Source organism: Rissa tridactyla, chromosome Z (assembly GCF_028500815.1).
Source record: "Rissa tridactyla isolate bRisTri1 chromosome Z, bRisTri1.patW.cur.20221130, whole genome shotgun sequence".
Taxonomy (NCBI): domain Eukaryota; kingdom Metazoa; phylum Chordata; class Aves; order Charadriiformes; family Laridae; genus Rissa; species Rissa tridactyla.
The window spans coordinates 77,621,460-77,635,425 of record NC_071497.1 but is presented as its reverse complement, the minus strand read 5'-3'; the positions used below and the strand labels follow the sequence as shown (position 1 = coordinate 77,635,425).

At 44.2% G+C, this 13,966-nt stretch overlaps 1 protein-coding gene across 3 annotated transcripts in view; it reads right to left on the bottom strand.

Annotated features, from left to right (window-relative positions):
• The window catches only part of UBAP2 (ubiquitin associated protein 2), a 159,174-nt gene extending 149,397 nt beyond the window's left edge, over positions 1-9,777 (bottom strand). The window contains exon 1 of one of the 3 annotated variants that reach the window (XM_054186417.1): positions 9,716-9,777. The gene's annotated coding sequence lies outside the window, so the exon portion shown is untranslated. Of the gene's footprint in view, positions 1-3,388; positions 3,520-5,801; positions 5,823-9,715 lie in introns of those variants that run through there. The other 2 variants (XM_054186420.1, XM_054186419.1) reach the window with 2 other exon arrangements.
• Between the last annotated feature and the right edge of the window lie 4,189 nt (positions 9,778-13,966).

Here is a 13,966-nt window from a genome sequence, read left to right as displayed (position 1 = left end):
GATACTCGATTACTATGAACGACTTGAAAGCCTAAGTTCCCAAAACATGACAATGTTTGGGTTAATCTTAAGACTCTTGGAGCTGTGATGTTTTGGATTTAAATAGAATTGGAAAATATTCACAGCATCTTTTTTAAGATGAGCTTTTGGGGAAGTGTTTTGTTTTTTTTTTTTTTAATTGGTCTAAGGCTTAATAAAAATCTTAATTTTATACAGTAAAAGTAAATTTATACAGTAAAAGTAAATTTGGGGCATGCTTCCAATTTTGTTTTTCTTTTAATTAGAAATTTGGGTCATTTAAAAAATATATACAACTTCTGGAAAGAGTGGTAGAGGCTAAATACTGTAGGTGAGTATTTCAACAAGCTTTGGCACAACCCAGAAGCTGAACTGCTTGGAAGGTCAACTCACAAGAAGTCCTGGAAGAGCTAAGCATACCACTTCTTCCAAGCTGGTCTTTAAAATTTCAAGAAAGCAGAGCTCCACACCTCTCTAGCCATAAATATCATGGTAGTATAGAGTCATAGTACTGAAACATACATTTGGATAAACCAACCTAGTGTAAAGCTCTATTTTCAGTCTCTTATGTGTTGTCTTCAGCTGAATGGTTTTAGGCTTTAACGGCAATAAGTAGCATTTAGATATACATTTAAGCAAAGTGTAGCACACTGTTTGAGCTATGCTTATGTGAGGTCACTTCACCTGGCAGAGAAACTGAGAGGTCTGAAATTGAGATTTTTCAGGAAATGCAAGAGGTAGCAACAATATTATTCAACAGAAGGACTAAGTGAATCTCTTAACAGAGTTAACTTTCCCCACCACTGGACTGCCCGAAGAGACAGCTCATCCCCTTCTCCTTCAGCATTTCTCCCTTAAAAAAGAACAAAGAAGTTATCCTAAAAAAACTTTCACAGTATTTCACAGCATGTCTGTTCATATATAAACTTCCGGAAAAAAGGCAACTTCTCAATGCCACACTACACATACCCATAAATGCAGAATAAAAATGCATTTAAATGAATACCAGGAGAAATAAGACACAAAACCATCTTGCAACTTTCCAGTTGTCTTTACTGAAGCCCCGGTCGCTACATGCTAACAGAGCAACACCAGTTCAAAAGACTGAAACGCAGTTGCAGTGTCAAATAATTCACCAAGCAGATCCAATAGCCAAAAGGGATGTGGAGAACAGAGAGCCCTTCCTCCTCCCCATGTATTGCACCAGGACCCATCATTCCCAGCACTATTTCAATACTCACTTCAGTACAGTTCAAAGCAGGAATTTTGTTTGTTTGTTTGTAAAGACACACCTAAGGTTCCCCAGCATTAATTACTTGATTTCTGGTGCTATGAGCCAGACTCTGGATAATTTGAACAAACAAATCAAAAGTAGCAACCCATCATATCAGATCAAGAATACCAAGCTCTTCTTCCATTTTCCCCCACCCCAAACCTGTCTTGTAACTACCCCCAAGCCACATCCTCCTCCTGCTCCTCCACAGGCAACTCATTCTGTCCCGCTACACACTGCATTAGGACCTGTCTGTTGAGTTACAGAGAACGTGCCATCACAAGAACACGCTAACAACTGATTCTAACTTTTCGCCAATAGCGCAAAGCAACTGGAAGGGGAGGAAGAGTTGCACTTCAGCTTTTCAATCAGGGTCTGTCAATAAAGAGGACCTACAATCACAAAACCTGTTCCTGACCACCCACCACTTCTTAACAAAGTCCTGGTGAGGAAAACGATACTGACTCCAGTTGCTAAACTCTTTCATTTATTCTCTCCTACATTCAGCTCCAATCCCAAAGGGCTACTTGTTTTTTGCTAGGTGGAAAAGGTTTTAATTACCACAGTCTGACTCAATGTCAAAACCTGCTTGTTCTAGCCTGTAAGTTAAGATGCGTCATTAAATATGGTTTTGTGCTCAGTTTTTGCTTAGATATTAAAATCAACTGAAAAGGGATGGTTCTGCCGTTTCTTGCTCTTCATATTTTATAACAGGCTGGTCATTTCATAATTAGTGAAATGCTTAGGATGTCTTCCATTGATCAGTTATTTAAATGGATTTGTTTATTGAGAAGAAATAAAAAAGTTATACATTCTTGCTTCCCTCTCTCCCATGACTGAAGTACTCAAAAGCATTCCCTAGCAATCAACAGAATCAGCAATGGAGATAAGTCATATAAATATTTGAGGTAGGTCTCCTAGCAGAAACTGCATCTCCCTGATGTTTCACTTCAGAGGACTGTACTCAAAGAGCTGTCCCAGCACTTCTCAGATTCAATATCCCTAACTATGAAGTAATTTTAACCACCTAATTTTATTTTAACCTTTGTCTACAGTTGTGGGGGTCCTGGGGATTTGGGGGAAGAGGACTCCTTAGCAAGAATAGGAAAAATAGGCTGATCCCATACACTTCTAATTTACCAGGACTTGTGTAATTCTGCAAAGTTTTGCCTTCACTCCCATTAAAAAGTACTTTTAAAAATAAACTGTGATGCATATAGCTTCATAAAAAGAACTGTTCAACATGCAGAAGTACAATGGGAACTCAGCCTAACCTCTCCTGAACGCTGCAGGTACGTTAAACCATCATTTACAATCCACATAATTCCTAGACAGAACATAATACACAGGACTTGAGCAATTTTATCACCATCAGATAATCAAATGTTTAACCTGTTTCTTCCCTCACGGAACTGCTGCATTATACTCTTGAGTTCAGCTAGAGCTGAGACAGCCAATTACTCCTTATTTGCAAGCACAGAAATTATTTCGATTTGAAACATACATCTTAACTACAATTTCAAAGTATGTATCCCAAACCCACCCCTCTCTCCACCTATCAAGAGTCACGAACCACTGTTCTACTACCATCCTACTAAATTCAATCCTTAATCCACCTCCTTCTGAAAGGCATGGAAGAACATACGGCCTTGAGTTTGCCTGAAGGACTACAGATTTGACTATGTCAAGTAGTTTAACCTAGAGAAGAAAGCTTTTTTTCAGGAGTGGGTGGTATCTTGTCAATGTATATAAATACCTGGATGGAAGGTGCACAGAGAGAGCCAGGCTCTTTTCAGCAGTGCCCAGTGACAGGACCAGAAGCAATGGGCACAGACTGTGTCCCGGTTTGAGCAACACAGGACTAATTTATCTTCTAATGCTTAGGAAAACTGCACTTTTAGAAGACTCTAGTGTCTGAATTCGTGAAAATATTTACTTTATAGCCAGCTAGGCTATGTGGGATTCAAGGTCTCAGTGTTTTCAAGCCTTGCCAGGTGTAGAGGAGTGAGCCCTGGGCACTTGACCCAAGCTGGCCAGCAGGACTATTTCATACCATGAACACCACATTCAATATAAATTAGAAAGTTTACTGCGTACTTGCTCTCTCCCTTGACGGCAGTGATCCAGAGAACTTCTGGCCCCAGTGCCGGACTCCTGAGCCCTTCCCTTCCTCCCGAAGCTGCGGCTCTTGCACTGTCCAACACTTGCTGTCCACTGTGGGGAGTACGCAGCTTCCTGCTGATAGAATTGGCTGAGTATAATCCCTGTATATTTTATATTGGTATCAGGATCAATACTGGTTCTTTAGTATTATTAAGGTTAATTATTTAGTCTTATCCTATTAAATCTATTTATATTTCAACCCTTGTGTTTCCTTGTTTTCCCCGATTCCCCATTCCTGGATGGGGAGGGGTCATCAGGTGATAGAATGGTTGTTTAAATGACAATAAATTGTTATGGGTTTCTCAAATCATAACAGAATGAAACACAGAGGTTCCCTCTGAACATCAGGAAATGTTTTTTATACTGTGAGGGTGACCATGCACTGGCACAGGTTGTGCAGTGAGGTAGAGGAGTCTCCATCGTTGTAGATATTCAAAAGATGTTCAGACACTTTCCTGGGCAAACTGGTGCAGGTGGCCCTGCTTAAGCAGGGGGAGACTGCCAACCACAGCCAGTCTGTGATTAAATGAAGTAAAAAGGGAAGGAAATCCTATAACAGAAAAGCTGTTATCAAAAAATGCCCCACAAGCTTCATTAGGGACAACTCCTAAGCTCTAGCATTTCTGCTTAGTCACATAAAGAAAATCAAATGAATGTCTATCTTCAATTAAATCAGGCAGGATAAAAGTCACCGGGACTTTAAATCCAGCACCATACACTACTACATCAACAGGTAAAATGGTAAACAATGAAAACTGGAGTACGGGTATAAAGTTGCAAGGAGTTTTATACTTGCAGTCATAATATAGAGTTATTCAAGAAAGATAATAAGCATCTTTTCCTGAGATACAATGAAAGGTTCCTGGGCATGGCTGCTATCCAGACATCAAGAAGCAGCAAAGAAACCCAACAGGTTGAGGATGCTTATCAGAAACAACAAGGTCTTCTCGAACATGGAAAGAAACCCCACTGTTGCATACTCATTAAACTTGCCTTTACCAAGCTCATAACATTATTTCAATCTTTCTCTAAACTGAATTTCAGATAGCTACACCTTGGCACTTACCCCCATGCCCAAAACACACAGAAATTCATTCAGTGGCTAATAAAAGAAAGTGAAGCACAAGACCGGGAATTGCAGTATTGGTCACAATTAGTCACCCAAAGTTAACACCAGTAACTTAGGCCCCTCTTATGTCAGTCTCAAAATGGATCATAAGTCAATGATCTGAAGAACACATGACTGACGGCTGAAATAAAAGCCCAGGAACAGAAGACATCTGTCCCTTGGGGTACAACCCATCAAAAGCATGAACCAGAATTTCTCAAATACAATATATTATGTACAGCCTGACAGCAGAACAGGGTTTGGCACCAGAATTCCTTTCAGATTCACATTGCTGAAACTGCATCTAAGACAACATGCAAGTTTGAAAATCAAGGAAGAACGTAAATGCAGAAAGAAAAGAGAAAGACATCAGCAATAGCCTTCAAATACAAGGAAACATGGACAATGTGGTAATACAAGATACTGGTCCAGTGTTTACCATAAATCAGCCGTGATTCAGTTAACATTTAAAACCAAATAGAAAGAGGAAACAAAAAAAACTTTCAGAAGCCATATGCTTCATTCTATATTATTACATCCACCATCCCCAAAACACTTAACAAAACAAATACAGTAGAAAAAGAAATCATTTTCTTTGCTAAAAAGCAATCTCAATATGGTCTCTAAAGCATCATCCTACTTCCAGGAACAGTATTTTAGTCGTAAGAAATACAACTGAAATTTTCTAGATGAAACCTATACCACACACAGTAAAACTGCAAAAAGACTTCCCCTCTCTACAGCTATCCATTAAAAATGTTTAGGAATATAATCATAGCTACTGAATTCAAATTTTACACCCTCAACAACAGGGCTGCCTAACAAACTAAGACAGACTTCCCCCACACCCGCCATTAAACCAGGTTAAAAAAAGTGCAACCTGATGATTTAAATCTGGAGGTTAAGAATGTATTTGCACTTTCTTCATTTAACTTTGGATTCAAACACTAAATGATTCTGTAACACAAGTTCCATTGAACCTGCATCTTCTGCAGATCTGGAATAAACCGTGTTCCTTGTATGATAAAGCAAAAAACAAAACTGTCAAGTACAACAGAAGTTGTACACAGAAGTACAACTCCAGGCAAACTTCGAGTCTCAAGAAAGATCAAAGCTCTCTCAATATGGGAAACATTTCATTGTTTTTAATGCAAAACTCTACACTCGGCCAGCTTAAGGACTCCTCCAGGCTCATCTGTTGGAAGAGTGATTTAAGAAGAAAAAGCTTGACAAGTTTACCTTCAAAAGAAGCCAGAGTATCTTGTAGCTTTCACAAAGACAACTGGACAAAAGAAAAGAGAATTTCAAGAGAACTGAGAGTAGAAACAACGCCATCCAAGGCAACTGCACAAAGCTGTCTGCATAACCTATCTTACAAGTTTTACCATCTAGAGACAAAATAAATAAAACAATACGGTCAGCAAAATAGCTATGATGTAGTACAAGCAAGCTGAGCAAGCCATGCGACCTTAGGCATCAGACTGTATCACCTCTAATCTATCAGTCTTTAGTCACTGTTTACTCTTTGCAGCACTGAGTCCTCCTGGCGGGGGAAAGGGCTGAAGGGACTGCACCTGTGAAAGGGACTGCAGAAGCCCCAGGTGGGCAGGAAATTCCAACAAACTGTCAGTTTAGATGGACAAAATTAAAGAGCATGGACTTTTCATGTTAGAGCAAAACAGAGAAAACCTTTGTACCATTTTTGTAAAATATGAACCCTAAGTAATTGCAAAGGAGCTACTTCACAACCTTTTATCCCAGCTCTCACTTTAATGAACACAACCTGTTTAGGGAAGTTATATTAAAAACAGTACAAGTCCAAACTAGGTCTTCTCTGAAAAGCAGAGAGGCCACAATGGGCTACAAGTGAGCAGATTGTATCAGAAAAGAATAAAATTCAACAAAAAGCTCCAGCAGAATAAAAACACTGAAGTGGATATTACTTGTACATCCTCTAGCACTTCCAATTCAATACTTTTGAAGTATGCAAATACAACACTGAGTGTCTTTAATCTGTCATGTTATAAAGGGGCCAAGTCACTTGGCTTCTCTTTTAACCAAGGTCATATAACATTGCAAACCTGAGCACTGAACACAGGTCTTCAGAGTCCTGCTCATGTGCTTTAACCAAACAAAAAGCAAAGATAAAGAAAAAGATTAATAAAGGATCTAAAGTTGTATTCCTGTTCTTTGATGAAGAACCTATTCCAAGTATTGGTACTAAACATCACTAAAATTGCAAGTAAACACTACTATTAATAGCAATACGAACTATTAATAGAGTATTAACAGTCTATGATACATACATTTTTCAAGCACTATTAATCAGCATACTGCTATGATCTGTATCGCTTGGGGGACATCAGCAACAAATATAAAACATAGCAAAACATGGCATTCTATGAGGAAGGCATCTCATAAAAGTCCATGGAAGAAACATAAAACATCAAAAGTCTGCTTCTAAATTCTAAAATGGTAGCTTAAAAATTGAAATAACTAAAAAAAAAAAAATTACAAAATAATAGGTTCTGGTAATAGACACTATTTTTTGGGGGGTGTTTGCTTAACTTCCTTAGATTTTAGTGGCGAGTCTGTAACTCCTAAGTCCCCTCAAATGGTCAAATCCTTTTGCAAGTCATGGCACCAGGAGCTTTTTTGAGGACTAGCCAAACCAATACAAGTGAAACAGCTTAAATTTCTGAATTTCCATGCCTTTGTTTTTATTACTGTAAACACCTTTTTAATCAATACGCTGGTAAAACTGCAATTAGAACAAAGTAGAATAGAGCTTGCCCAATTCCTCCCTCCCTCCTTTAAGTTACCAAGACTGTTGAGGTTATAAACACAAAAGCTGGCTCATTTTCCAGATTCTGCATCAAAATTCATTCACACCAGTTAATCTAGTTTCTCCACATAACCCTCTAGGAGTCCCAAAACATCATTAATGCTGCAAAGTGATTTAGCCTTACTTGCTTTCAAGTTACCTAGTGTAAGGTTAAAAATAAATTCTTTAAACAAGTTAGGTCAAACCACCACAGAGAGATTGGGCTCAGGTATAAATACTGAGTCAGCCAGGTAGGAATCCAAACCCAGACTCCACTAGAGAATGTGATATAACCAAGGGAATTGCTAAAAGGGCCTGGCAAATATTAAAAAAAGCAAAGCCTCAGAAGGCTGAGTCGCTGCCGTATGTTGTGAAGGGCTCTGTTTCAATGGCAAGCACTGCTCCTCCAGGCCCGCACATCCTCCCCCTCCCTTCCCTTCCCTCACATCCAGCTCCAATTTCTCTCCTTGAAAAAAACAGCTGCTCTCAGGCCAGGACGGCCCCTCCATTTCACCAGCCACCACCGCCCCAGAGGCTATCACCTTGATCTGCTGCTGCACTATAAGCATTCAGCATTCACTCAAATTGAGATGACATAGGACCGATTGCTGCCCAGTAGCTAGAGACAAGGCAGGCTAGCCCTGGTGAGCTTCCCCTTACATAGCTCCACACCAAACATGAAGTTTCTGCTCCACAAGACTGTATGTTCCTTTGAACACAACCAAGAAGACTCTGCACATCCATGCTCATGATGTTAACACACCTACAAGAGAGAAGCTTCAAACCAGATTCACCCTGAGAGCTCCCATGTGGCATTCAACAGCACTGCAGACATTTCAGCACATATTTTTAAGTCTATTTCACAACACAGAGTTCAGATCCTTGCCATCAGGCTCAGAGGTGCACCAAGTCCCTTTCTACATCCAGTTTCGTGCAGAAAGGTTTCTACAGTTCACTTCCCTGCTGCAATTTTTTCAGCAACAACAGCAAACCCAGAAGAGCTTTCTTTTCTGTTTTTAGATGCAACATAAGCCAGTCGAATAGAATAGCAAAGCCCTGCCCTGACTTCCAAATCTCAGTGACCACATGTAATCGGGGGTGACGAAGGACTAGGTAGAGAAGGTTATGAAGGACTAGGTAGAGAAGGTTAACAGCAAGAACGGTTCATTCATTACCATGTCCTCAAGTAACCTACTGTTGCTGCTGAGATGTTGTTGTCAGTGAATTCTGTCGCTGCGACCATGACACGGCTGCCCTACCCCACCACCAGCGAGGGAACACCCAGGAAGGAGATGGGGAAAGACAACATGGAAGTAAAGCCCTGCACAAGGCACAAATCAATAGTTATTCACCCACTTGTTCCCTTCCCGTGCTGCCAGCCCTCCTTCAGCCTAACTCGAGATTAGGATGGGGCCCAAAGGCACGCCCCCCTCCATCAACTCTGCTTCCCCTTGGAGGGGTCCAGCTACACCCCACCTTTCCTCACACCACCAGGAGAGGAACGAACCCCTCAGGAAAGAAACTCCCTGCTGTAAGAAGATGAGAAACAAGGAGGATGGGTGCAGCACCCCGCTCCCCCGAACGCAAACCCACCTCTCCTAACACCCACCGGGGCGGGGGATCGGTTGGGCTCACGCCCCCTCCCCACACAAACCCGGCCTAGGAGCTGGGCGGCAGCTGCCCACAACCGCGGCCTACTCCGCGCCCGTGAGGAAAGAAGTAGCGGGGGGGGGGGGGGGGGGGGGGGGTGACGGGACGAACGACAGGGAGGGGAGCGGGGGGGCAATCTAGGGCAGGGCGGACCTTCCCCGGGGCGGCCGCCGGGAAAAAGTAGGGCAGAGCCGCCTCCCCTCACACCACCTCCCCCCAACCCAGGGCGGACAAAAGCTCCTACCAAGACGGGGCAACCGGCCCCGGGACGGGCCCGTCGCCCACCGCCACCGGGAGGCGGCGGTGGGCGACGGGCCCGTCCCGCGGCCTCACGCCTCTGAGGGGAGCAACGGTCACCCCCGGACCGTTGGGCACCGCGCGCGGACCGTTGGGCCCCCTCCCCGCGCGCGGCCCCGGCCCCCCCGCCCCAACTCGCGCGCGCGGTACCTGCCCAATGTGCTCACAAAGCAGCAGCAGCAGCGCCCACCACTGTCACGTGACCGCGCGCCTCGCGCCCTCCCCCCTCCTTCTTCTCTTCTTCTTCTTCCCTTCTTCCCCCCTCCCCCTCCTCCTCCTCCTCCTCCTCCGCGCGCGCGGGCCCACTCCCCCGCCACGTGACGCAGCGCGCTCGCCCAACGCCCCCCTCGCCGCCTTCCCGCGCGCCTCGCCCCTCACTCACCGCCAGGCGCGCGCCCATCCACCGGCCCTTCCGCCTCTATCCCGGCACCACGTGACTAGGGCGGGGCAGGGAGGGAAGGAGGGAAGCCGGCCTCTTCCCCTTCACGTGACCGAGGCGCGTGGCGGAAGGGGAGCCGTTGGCCCCGCCCCTCTTCGGCGGTTCTGAGGGGAGGCCGGTTTGTGAGGGGCCGCTGGGCTCTCCCCGATGCTGGCGGGGTTGAGCCACGGCTCCTCGGCCCCGGGGGACCCCGGGGAAAGGCTGCAGCCGCTTCTGGGGTCCCGCCGTGGAGGATTGAGGCGCTGGTGGAGTTGGACCGGGAGGGGCTTCAGCGAGGACGGGCAGCCCCGCCTTAGCCGGAAACAGAAGAGGCCTAGCGACCCCCGGACGCAGCCTGGGCCCTGGCGGGGTGGGTTTAGGGACAGGGTGGATTTTCGAATCATGGCTCGGCTCCTCTCTCGAAGGAGAGGCTCGAACCAGTACATTTTCTCTTTTTGAGTTTTACTTCTTGTTTTAAGGTGGCTTCTATTTTCTGCCCTGGAGGAGTTTGGCAGGACTAATTATGAGTGGTTTATTATGAGAAATAAGTTCCGGTCCAAATGAAATAGGCTCAGGCAGAATCTTCTGTGAAGCACGTTTTTATTCACGTTCTTGCAAGAGCGGGTGACCTAGCAAGTAGGCACACTCTCAGTTCTTGAAACACACCTTTTTATTTCCTAATCCCGGCCAAATTTTTCCCTCCCCTGTTTCCCATTGGTTAGGTACTCCAGGGTTCACAGTCTGTCCGAGGCGCCTAAAATTCTTCCTGCATGTCTTGCCTCTGTTTACTTCTTTTTATGTTACACCTAAAGGGATTGTCTGACTAGTTTATTTCTTTCCTTTTTGGTAAAAAAAAAAAATTGCCCAATGTCATTAGCCCTGGTTAAATGTTTGACTACCCTTCTAGACACTAATCCAGTATGAATCAGTTTGTCCTTTTGTCTATGTGATAAGAGATGTTCTACAAGCCTTTGCTGGAGTCTCTTTGTCTTAGTCATTCCCTTATCATGTCACCTCTGATGGAAACAGCTTTTCTCCTCTGCAAAAACAATACCTGCCTTTCTTACATTTATGTCACAGATTAAAGCCCATTCAGGTTAACATTTGGTACCTCAGTCACAGGCAATGTTCAAGTTGTGCCCTCGGAGGTTCATAGAGTCATGGAATGGTTCGGGTTGGAAGGGACCTTTAAAACTCATCTAGTTCCAAGCCCCCTGCCCTGGGCAGGGACACCTCCCACTAGATCAGGTTGCTCAAAGCCCCATCCAGCCTGGCCTTGAACACCTCCAGGGACAGGGCATCACTGGAGCTCCCTTGTTCCTTGTCCTGGCTATTATTCTCCTGGGGGCTTCATCCGAGGCCTCTTTTATATCCCAAACAATCCACATGAGTAGAGAAGCAAAAGGCTCCTTAATGTTCTCTCTCCACAGTTGCTCAGCCGGAGCAGTGAGAAAATGGGAACGAATTCTGCATTTACATTAATTTGTTTTAAGTCTTACACTCTTTTGCTGGACACAGGGGGGTAATCTCAGGACGAATCCCAGGAGAAAGGGTAGCTGCACTAATGGAAGAAAAGGGCAAGGAAAGTATGCTAGGGACTAAGGGAGAACAGGAAGGGGTATGTCAGCACAGCAGAGGTATGTCAGAGCACTTGGTGCAGGCTCTGGCAACCCAAACTGCACGGTGACATACATGACAGATGGCAAGAAAGGAAGATTGCTTGACTCCCCAAGACAAGGTTGTAAGCGAGGAAAAACAAGTAACTTTTTCCCTTTAGGCTTTTTCCTGCTGTGTATTTTTCCCATTCTGTACAGCACCTCTAGTTGCCTGAAATGCAGCAGTTGCACCCTTCTGGCTCCCCTTCTTTGTAAGGCCTAGCATTTTAAGGCATGGCTCACTTAGCCTATATGGAAATTCGTCTCTGCTTGGTGCTGCAGGGTTGGTGAAGGTGATGGGGGCACCAGATATCAGACTGTTCTTCAGTCGCTGGTGCCACCAGTGATACATCCCATGGTTTTTGACCTTTTCTGTGGTCTTACTTCCTTTACTGCTGTTTGATCATCCTCTGTCCCTTGATCCCATGCTCTCCACATAAGTAGAGAGGGCACCAAATCTCATATTACCCTAAGCAGCATCTGAAAATTAATAAGTGTTGTTCGTGCCTCTGCCTTCTCCACTGAGACAGATTTAAGCGGCCTGCGGCCTGGGCAGACCTTGAGATTTATTACATAGATGGGCAGGAGCTATGACAGTTCCTACTGCTCAGAAGCAGCAAGACTTCCCTATTCCCGTCTTTTACCAATAACACAGAGGGTCCTTTAAAGCTAAATTGAAATTCAGACCAAACAGTGCACAGGTAGTGTTGATCTTCTTGAGGCAGCTGTTGATATTTTGTTTTATTACTGTTGGGGGGAGAAAATTAATTATATCTCTAAACAAAGTTTCATACGCTTTCTGACAAACATGTCTGCGGCACCATAATCTGTGCAGATTTAATCAGTATTATTAGTGTTCTTTCATCATGACTTGGCATTCCTTTGCTAATCAAGATGGATATTTGATGTGCAGCATGCAACAACAAAGGCTGAGAGCTCTTGGGATGCTGTAGTCAGATGGTGTGGTGCCAGCTGGAGTATGTCTCCAAATATCATACAGAATCCAGCCCAGGAGCATTTGGAATAGGAGAAAATCATAGAATCATAGAATCGCTGAGGATGGAAGGGACCTTTAAGATCATCGAGTCCAACCTGTAACCTACCCTAACAAAAGCCACTTCTAAACCGTGTCCCTAAGTGCCCCATCTACCCTTTTTTTAAACACTTCCAGGGATGGTGAATTCACCACCTCCCTGGGCAGCCTATTCCAATGTTTAATAACCCTTTCACAAGGGTCACATATTTCACAAATATCCTTTGCACAAGGATACCAGAACAAGAGCAATGTAGACTCCTCTCCGCTGTACATGCAATAAATATAAATGAGAAAATGGCATCTTTCACTGACAAAGCTTCCAGAGCAGAGGTAAAGGAACAAACTTTTTGATGGGGGCTCAGGGACAGAGGCCTTCACTGCAAATACTCGGTATGTCAGGCTTGGAGAGGAGACCCTGCACTGAACACAGCAAAGGTTCGGCCAGGCCCAGCAGGCAAATTCTACCTACTGCCTGTGTCAGGACTTTTGTCTGCTGTTAGAAGGATTTGTGACCTTTTCAGTTTTCCAACTACTAAAGAATAATCCAGGACAGGTGCAAATCCCACCAGACTTACATCTGAGCTTACTTCAGGTTTGCTTTTCTCAGTCATCTGCTGCAGATTTCTTAAATAGCCTGCAGTCCACAGGCTGGAAACCACTATTCTAGTGCTTTGGTGTTCCACTTGCCAGTTGCATTTGAGAGTTGGGGGAAACCACTTGTATTAAGAATATCACCCTGTTCCTGTGTTATAGTTTGGGAAACCCATAACAATTTATTGTCATTTAAACAATCATTCTATCACCTGATGACCCCTCCCCATCCAGGAATGGGGAATCGGGGAAAACAAGGAAACACAAGGGTTGAAATATAAATAGATTTAATAGGATAAGACTAAATAATTAACCTTAATAATACTAAAGAACCAGTATTGATCCTGATACCAATATAAAATATACAGGGATTATACTCAGCCAATTCTATCAGCAGGAAGCTGCGTACTCCCCACAGTGGACAGCAAGTGTTGGACAGTGCAAGAGCCGCAGCTTCGGGAGGAAGGGAAGGGCTCAGGAGTCCGGCACTGGGGCCAGAAGTTCTCTGGATCACTGCCGTCAAGGGAGAGAGCAAGTATGCAGTAAACTTTCTAATTTATATTGAATGTGGTGTTCATGGTATGAAATAGTCTGCTGGCCAGCTTGGGTCAAGTGCCCAGGGCTCACTCCTCTACACCTGGCAAGGCTTGAAAACACTGAGACCTTGAATCCCACATAGCCCAGCTGGCTATAAAGTAAATATTTTCACGAATTCAGACACTAGAGTCTTCTAAAAGTGCAGTTTTCCTAAGCATTAGAAGATAAATTAGTCCTGTGTTGCTCAAACCAGGACATTCTGGTTCAGAAGGCTCCTCCACTGTGTTACAGGCAAGAAATAAAAACCATCTATTCTTCACAGGCTTGGTCTTCCCTCTTGCTAATGCTCTCTTCTACTTTACACACTACCAACCCTTGCCCCTCAGACTCATTGGA